The sequence below is a fragment of the Cibotium barometz genome, chromosome 9 (assembly GCF_041138505.1).
Source record: "Cibotium barometz isolate CiBa-2024 chromosome 9, ASM4113850v1, whole genome shotgun sequence".
NCBI classification, from domain to species: Eukaryota; Viridiplantae; Streptophyta; class Polypodiopsida; order Cyatheales; family Cibotiaceae; genus Cibotium; species Cibotium barometz.
The window spans coordinates 45,450,019-45,458,948 of NC_141054.1; the positions used below are offsets into that span (position 1 = coordinate 45,450,019).

The 8,930-nt window shown below is 37.2% G+C and overlaps 1 pseudogene; it reads right to left on the bottom strand.

The window, feature by feature from the left end:
* Positions 1 to 366: 366 nt before the first annotated feature.
* LOC147635625 (uncharacterized) lies at positions 367 to 5,025 on the bottom strand (annotated as a pseudogene).
* Positions 5,026 to 8,930: the final 3,905 nt, after the last annotated feature.

The following is an 8,930-nucleotide window of genomic DNA, read 5'->3' on the forward strand; positions in this document are numbered from 1 at the left end:
ATTATAATGAGATTCTTAGAAGAGGACCCACAACTGCACAACGACTAAAGATACATCGACGAAGCCACTGAAGTTTATGAGAAATTTTCTAGGAATTGGGCGGATGAGTTAAGCAAGTAATGTTACTAACCCATGAGATCCAGAAGTAAACCACGATCCCCATAAACTCACAAGATCAACAAGAAGGAATCAAAACAAAGATTTGGCCGTTAATGCGGAACGGGAAGAAAAATGAGCTTTGGGAGGAAGGACAAAGAATTACGAGAGGAGCGCAATTTGTGAAAGGTTCCCAGCCATATCAAATCCTTTGATATGTCGATGAGAGAAAACTAGTTCACCTATATGGGCACAACATTTGAGGGGTGATCAAATAGGATCCTCATATGATGGACTTGTAGAGGTGAATATTGCAGACTCACGCGGAACGAGGACTCCAAACCTGTCTTCATTTCCATGGACCTCACCCTGTAGGAAAAACAGGCATTGATAACTCCACTAAAAGAGTTCAAAGATTGATTTGCTTGGAGTTACGAACTTCTTTAGTGTCTTGATAACTCAACCACCATGAGCTTCATTCATCCTTGATTTTGTCTTTATTGAACCATGCAATTTGTTCACCTTGATTTTGTCTTTATTGAACCTCCATTTTCACATAGTGAAAATTTATGTGCTTTTGTGGATGTGAAAGCTTTGAAGATGATGTTTTTAGTTTACTGAGGTCACTGGGGTCTTCATAGGCATGTCTATGCTTAGACATCATGTGAAGTCTATTTAAGCAAATTGTTTTCGTGAGCATGAAAAACACTATGTTTATTGAGCTATCAGGAATGACCTCTAAGTTGTAAAATTATTGCTGGCTACGCCATCCCTCTCCCAATGCAAAGGACAATGCTCACCTTAACTTGTTGGGGAACTTGCCGGTGTCCAAGTTTTCATACAAGTACATTGACTCCTCTCTACTCTCACACTTAAGAATACAAGCATGAAAGGAACATGTACGAAGAATATAGCTCTCTCTCCTCTCAACTCTCTCTCTCTCTCTCTCTCTCTCTCTCTCATACACCATAGACAAGCAAGAGAGCAAGGAGATAAGACTAGAATCAATTGGCACAAAGGGGGATTGTGTCTTGCATTATGTTATTTATACAATTAACCCTTATTCACACTTGGGTGCTCATAAATTAATGAAAGATGGACCAAATTCTCACAAATTACATAGTTTTATGGCATAGCCAACTATTCTCATCATAATAACAAGATTTAGAGTGCCGTTTCATGACACTTATTGTGCTATCTTTCATATTCAATGGAGACATACTAAGCTAATACCAAAATGGGGTTAACATCCCCCTACCTGATCTAGATTTTATCCTCAAAATGTAATGATGGGAGGGCTTTGCTGGCCCACATATTCTTTGCAACGGCTTTTTCATGTCTAGAGGACACGTAATGTGTGGAGTAGGAAGTACAAGGATCTCTATAAGTTGGTGTTGATCATGTCCTCAAAAGTGGTTGCATGTAAGAGGGAAGGCAACGAAGGCGAGGATAATAATACATAATTCCACTATTAGATGGCCATTTGTTTAAATTTACATGCATCCCTTCCCCGTTATAGCTATGGACATAATCATCTTGAATGTTGATGAGAAGGATGATGAGCTTGAGAAACTTGAGAGTCACGACAATGGCAGGATCTAGAATGGCATGCCACACATGTACAATGGTAAACATAAATTGGCATTGTTTATTAAGTGAATCAAAAGAGCTATGCTCAAAGTATGAAAATTTGTAAATGCAATGTGAGTCACGAGCACGGCTTTTGTGGAACTCCTTGGCTATGAATCTTATTTTGATGGACACACAAATGTCATGGAGATTCCATGTCGATTTCTGCATATTCTTTGATTACAACAAGGAAAGAAATTCTCTAGACTGGCTGGATACGAAAGTTTGGAATTGCCACTTGGCCATCAGTATCCACTTGGATCTCTTCATAGCTGTCCCATGACTTGATGGTATTCTCATGCCCCCATGACTCGATGGTATTCTCACGCCTCCATGACTCGATGGTATGCTCATGTGCCTCCATCGCTTATATGTGTGGGCGATCATGGATGTGACAAGCCTTGTCTTGAGCAAATCTGTTTTGGCTAGTTTTGAGCCTGTTGCTACATTAGACCATAAGGTCTCTTGTTTCTCCATGGACTCGAGTTCTTTATTCTCTGGCTGGTCACCCACTAAAGGGTACGGTTGAAGGTTGGAACCATGTGGCATAATATTTGGTTTGTATGGGAGTGGTGGGCCCAAATGGGGTAATTTGCATAAGGGATTGTCGCATCAAATGAGGTTTTAAAAGTGGATTTCTAGCCATGATAATCTGCTCATATTCATGTTGAAATGTGGTGTCTATCATGTCATGTATGGGGGCACATGTATGTGGAAGCAAGGGAGGTGTAGCTTAGGATGTCGTGAAATTAGAATAGATGAAGTATAAGGTTATTAGGAGATGTGAGTGGATGAATGTAATGGTCAAAAGTAGGCACATGGAAAGTGCAAGGGTGCACAAGGCATGTGGGCATTTATGAACACATGGATGGCACAAGGATGCATGGAGCATGTGGATGAGAGCTCTATGAGAGCTATAAATGGATATATCAAACTAATTTTCTAAATGCAAAAAATGTGAGTATATGATTAGCCCTAACCCATATCTTGTTTATCTTCATTAGTGTCAACACTATACTCTAACTATGTCTTCTTCCATCTTTCATCCATCGTAGCTCTCATTCTCTCATTGGTCATGCACTCATATCCTATTCAAATCCATCTCATTTGACATGGTATCAAAGAAAATGTTTAGCTCCAAATACCTTCTCACGCATGGATTAGACATTGCTAAGATTTAGTTAAAATCTTGGTAAGACCTTCCTCGTTAGGCCATGACCACTTAAATCTTAGTGGATAAACTCAATGGTGAAGGATTTCATACATGGAAAACAAAGGTCATGTATAGTAAATGGAGACGAGCTTGATGAAGGGAGTGATGATGAAGTCAAAGTGTGGATAAAAAAGGATAGAAAAGCCATGGCCATCATTTGGTTAAGTCTTGGGGATGCGATAGAGAAGGTATTTGGAGCTATCAACAATAAGGTACATTACGAAAGAATCTTGGGATGCGCTAGAGAAGGTATTTGGAGCTAGGGTAAAAAATTAAAAAATAAATATGAAAATACAGCTCTATGGGCTGGGTATGGAGTTCAAAGACTTATTTGTGGACCATATAGGTAAGATGAAGAGCATTATGATGTAGCTTGCAGGTATCAAGGCACCCATGGATGAGAAAGATTCAATTGCAATTTTAATCAAGAGCATGCCTCAAGAGTTTTCTTCAGTGGTAATAACTCTTACTAATCTTCCAAACCTTACTCATTGAAAGTGTTGAATCCTCTTTTGAAGAAGATAAGAAACTAAAATGTCCACAACAAATCTCAACAAACAACTGGGAGTCTGCATTCTTTAACAAATCCAATATCAAATGTAACCATTATGGAAGAATGGGGCATGTAATGGATCAATGTTATCATTGAAACAAGCCCAAACTTGTATGTGACGCATGTAGCAAGGTAGGCCACCTTGGGAAGAATTGTTGCTCAAAGGAGAAGCAACAAGAAACTTGATGGTGGAAGAAACTTATGAGGATACTCCACATGAACAACTTTTCTAGGTGTGATGATGTTAACCACCCTAGTTAACATTACTTTTCAAGCATGGTTACGCTTATTGTAACTCATCTTTTGTAACCATGCAAAGAACTTAATGTAAAAGAGACATGGGATGACCAAGCTTACGGCTTGTGTAATGCCGGTCATAGGAAAGAGTTGTACATAGAGCTAGTTTTTGGGCCCCAAATTGTAAATGGGTGGCCAGCCATTGTAAACTATGAGCTCTTGTATATAAGACATTTGATGAAATATGAAAAGGGGACAATCCCATTAGTCTCATTGGAGTTTTTCCTCTCTCTCTCTCTCTCTCTCTCTCTCTCTCACTCTCATGAGCTTGTGGATGTATGCTTTCTTGTGTGCTTGCATGCTTGATTGTTCGTTTTCAGCATCTTAGGATTGTACTTGCCTTTCAATGGATCTTCTCTAGTTGTCCGATACTAATGCACTTCCACAGCATTCACTTCTTTGAAAAACTTTGCGACTTTTGCAAGACAAAATGGATTATCATTTTCATCGTTTGGTAGCAACCAAGAACCACGATCATTGTGCCCTCACTTACCTCATTTAAATTTCCTTCCCACATTTCTTTCGCTTGTTGTCGATGCTTTATGCTCTTCCTGGGACCAACATACATTTCCCTTGTTTTTCCATGAACAAGAGATAATAACTCTACTGATATTGGCGCATCGCTGACACCAGTAGCTACATCATTGTCACTCCTTTCACTAAGGCCACTCTCGTGCGCCACAAATGCATGTTGTAGCTGAAATGTGTCATCCCTGAACTCTTGAACCAGCTACTCCTGCTTCGCAAAAAAACTCCCCCACCATGCCAGAGAGCTCGTTGGAAAAAACACATGTGTAACATGTATTGTGTCCTTGATCTCGTTCAAACATTGCAGGAAATCAACAGAGCAATTTTCTTTCTCAGCCTTTTGTGTCTCGCTCATTGTAGAGAGAAGCATGTACTTTGATCGTTTAATTTCACGCGACAAGGAACAAATAGTAAGAACTTCAAACCCTCTGCTCTGCCTGCTGGCAACCAATCTTCATAGTTTAAGTATTTTTTGGACCACATGAGAGCATGTTCCTCCACTTGCTTAATTCTAAATCAATGCTAAAAACTATGATCATTGAGTTGTACAAATAATGGCAAGTTAGTGGCCTCTCTGGTTGCAAAGCATCTAAAATCCTATGTTTCTTCCATGATTTTGATGGAGGGCATGGGAACATATGCATCCTCTAATCTGTGGAAGGGCAAATGCACTTTTCTTTGCCAATTTGATTGAGAACCTACTAAACATCTGGTCAATATGGTCATGTGTGTGTACCACCAACAAAAACCCAAGATTGACTTTCTTGAATATCTATTTTTATTCCAGCATATTCAAATACGTAAGGAGAACTTGGTTTTTGTTTTCTTTGCTAGTGTATCCAGTTGTACGTAGAGAATGGGTGGTAGTTTACCTTGCCATTCTCCGATGATGGTTTGAATGATGGTGATTGTCAAATTATGATTATTATGAATGTTAGGAAAATTAACAAAGATCCTTGATGACATGACACCATTGAAAACTAAGGTTCCTACAACATGGAGTTGGATAAAATTTTCCTCCTTGAGATTCTTAGGAGGACGGATAAAATGAGGCAACATAGTTTTTTTTAAATCTATGCCATCAATGACAAGGCCTAAATATTTCTCCTTCTTCTCTAGACACTTTTTCTTGTGCTTTTCTAATTTTTGGTGCTCTGTGCTCTGCTGCTCCTTGTGGATCTTCAAGGCATGTAGAATGGGCATTGTAAAAGAGATTCAATATTTTTTCAATATAAAAAATTAATTCAAAATAACCAACACAGCCACTTTAAAAGATCTAGAACTTCAAACTTAACTTACATTTTTCTTCTGTAGTCTTTTCTGTGTCTCGCTTTGCTTTCAACTCTGCACATATTTGGCAAACACCCATCCTGCTCTTCTTGGAAATTTTGACGTGAGAGAAATCTTGTCTCCATATTCTCAAGAAAGAGGGAAGTGAGAGAGTGGGGTTTAGAGTTTCTTTTTGTGACTCCACATATAAATTATATACCTCTCTTTTAGTGAAATTGTCAGGGAGATGTGTGAAGTTTGAGTTAGATAGTACTCCGTTGAAGGTGATAAAGTTTCCCAACCATTGCTTTAGGAAACAATATTGGGGGGTTTCATGTGTGCTCAATGTTAAAGAAAAACTTTCTTGGGGGGCCACATTTGCTAATATTTTTTTAATTCTCAGATTGCTTATACAAAACACCTTTAAGAAACTTGCTCTACAAACTGGAACATTTAAGACTGCAAACTTAGTTGACAAGGTGGAGTATTGCACACAAGACCTTAAGAACACATTTTATGGACCTCTCCCTAAACCAAAAAAATTTCTACGCTCTAGTTGGATTTTCTGAAATCCTTAGCTCCTCAAACAATTTCTAGCACAACAAAAATCTCTACATGTCTCGCGAATCGCTAGCATTGAAAGAAGATGTTACTTTCTCTCACCTCTTGCACTTTGAGGTCATCTTTTCTCATGCTCTCTCTCTCATTGACTGCTACATTCCCATTAAATTGTTGTGGTTCTTGTTCAACCACATCAAAATAAAATCTTCTTGAGCACCATCTAGAATAAGGAGTTTCTTCATTAGCATTCAAATTTGTGTTTACAGAAGGTGTTAGCAAGATAGAAGGGCAAAAGGGTTGTGAATTGCTAGGACTACTTAGGAGCTCCATTTTCTAGAGTGTGATAATCAAAATGAATTAACTTGGACTTCTCAAGGGGTGCCTTAGTAGGGTTATTCTTTATTCAATGGAAAATATTTTTAATATTAATTAATTAAATAAATCTAAATTTATAAACCATGAGGCTTTAAAAGGGGAGGGAGAGGTTCATTTTTCACATGTGCAAGTTGTGTTTGGAGCTTTGGAGCACTCGACTATCTTCTCTACAAACATGTCTTTTTTTGTGCAAACTCTACTTCAAGGTAAGCGTGTCTTGTTGAAAATTAAATTTTTAGTCGTAATATTGTATTTATTTTTGTTTATTGCATTGCCTCAAAATCCCAAAACAAATAAAAAGTACAAAATATTTTACAACTATAAATTTAAAAATCAAAACATTTTTTCACCTGAAATTTTTATTTTTTTAAAAAATCATGTTAGTTACTTGGAATTTTAAACTCAAATATGACTCTCTTTTCCAAATTCTTTTTTTTAAAATTTTGGAGTGAAAAAAAACGGTCCATATCGTAAGTGGAAAAAACATGTGGATTCTAGAATCCTTTTTGCACTTTTGTAAAAAAAAATCAAACTTGTAATTTTTTCTTTGTGAAATGGAATCCAAAGTTTTGAGAAAAATATGTATTATTGTTAAAATCTTAATTATTTGGTAAAAAACAAAACATGAAGTGCAAATTATTTTTAAAAATATTTATTTTGAGTAAATTCTAGTAATCCTACTGAGCTTGTGAGAGACAAAGTGGATTCCAGAATCCTACTTTGTGAAAATATGGATTCCATAATCTAACTCAAGAGAAAAATTGGATTCCAAAATCCAGCCTCCTTGAAGAAGTGGATTCTAGAATCGAACTTGACACAAAAAGTGGATTCTAGAAACCAACTTGACACAAGGAGTGGATTCTAGAATCTAACTTGATAGAAGAAGTGGATCCTAGAATCCAGCTTGACATAAGAAGTGGATTCTAGAATCCAACTTGACAGAAGTAGTGGATTCTAAAACCCAAAAAGCACAAAAAAAACAAGGGTTTATGAGGAAGAAGGAGAGAAAACTCTCTTGAAGCTGTCTTACCCATGTTGAAGCTTTTTGCCCTGATGAAGCTTTGAAGATTTTGTTTTGGAGGATCCACTTTCTTCCCTATAGTGTTGCACGGTTGCTACGAGAGGAGGCGAGCCGTCTTGCTTTGCAATCTTAACAACGTTTTTCCTTAATGATTTTTTGCTTTGATGAATTTGCGCTAGCCTTCAAAGATGGCTTCTCTCCTTCGTTATAGTGTAATCACTGGCCCCACAAGCTTGTGCTTTTTGTCTATATAGCCATGCACTTTTTCTTGTGCAAGCACTTTTGATTGGTTATGGTGGAGAAGTCGTCTGCGCAAGGTTTACAAAGGGAGAAAAAAGAAAGCTCACGGCAAAGGCAATGACATTGTAAGATTCCTCCCCAGCCTCTCAAGAAGTCCAGTATCTGCTCCTGTAATCAAATCCCTCTTCAGAAATATAAAAGATCTTGTTTCTACCTGTTTTGGCCTAGAGAGATAAAATCTTCTAGAGAGAGGTGATTCAGTTTTTAAATATTTTTGGATGGAAAAATATCTCATCTTATTAAAATAAATTCCCTCGAAATAGAAGTTCAAAAAGATTTTCTGAAGGTGCATTAGAAATAAATTATAATGTGTTCAAAAGGCCTTATCCTAAGGGTCCAGATTTTGTGAAATTTTTAAAGTAAAATTCTAAGGGGCCAATCAAATTCATCCAAATGTATGGAGGAGATAAATTGAAGAAATAAAGAAAATCCCTCCAAAAATGAGTAAATACTCTCATAAGATGAAGAGTGGACTAAGGACCAAAGGAAATACTAAAAAAATGAAATTTTGACACCTCAGAGTGGGGATTCCCCCTCATGAAGGAGGCGCCTATTTCACATGTGTGGTGGAGTTTTAAATTCTCAAATATTGAGATATTTCATCTCTCCTCTCTCCTAATTCAAGTCTAGTTCCAAAAAGTAAGCTAAACTGACCCAAAAATGGTCAAAAATTGACCAAACTGATCTAGAAAATTCTAGAATCAGTTTGCTTGGTTAGAAGCTCACTTTTTCCTATAAATAGAAGCCTCCCCCTTTGTAGAAGCTTAATAGTATTTTATGCACTGTTACTCTACTCCACCCTAGAGCCAAAAACAATGAATTTATTGATAATTCATTAGTTTTTAAACCTTTCCCTCTTCAAAAGAATTGGTGCCACTCTTGTTGCAAACAAGAGTAGATCCCTCAAACCATCAAGCCAAAGGAAAGCTCACAGAAATTCATGTAAGCTAGAAATCCTACTTTTTCTTTATTCCTTTTAATGGTTTTATAATTTTTGTTTTCTTTAAAATGAAAAATGATGTTATGCCTTGTTGGAAAGGCTTTCCCCCTCTCTTTATTCTTGAATTCAACCCTTCTTTATCCTAGTT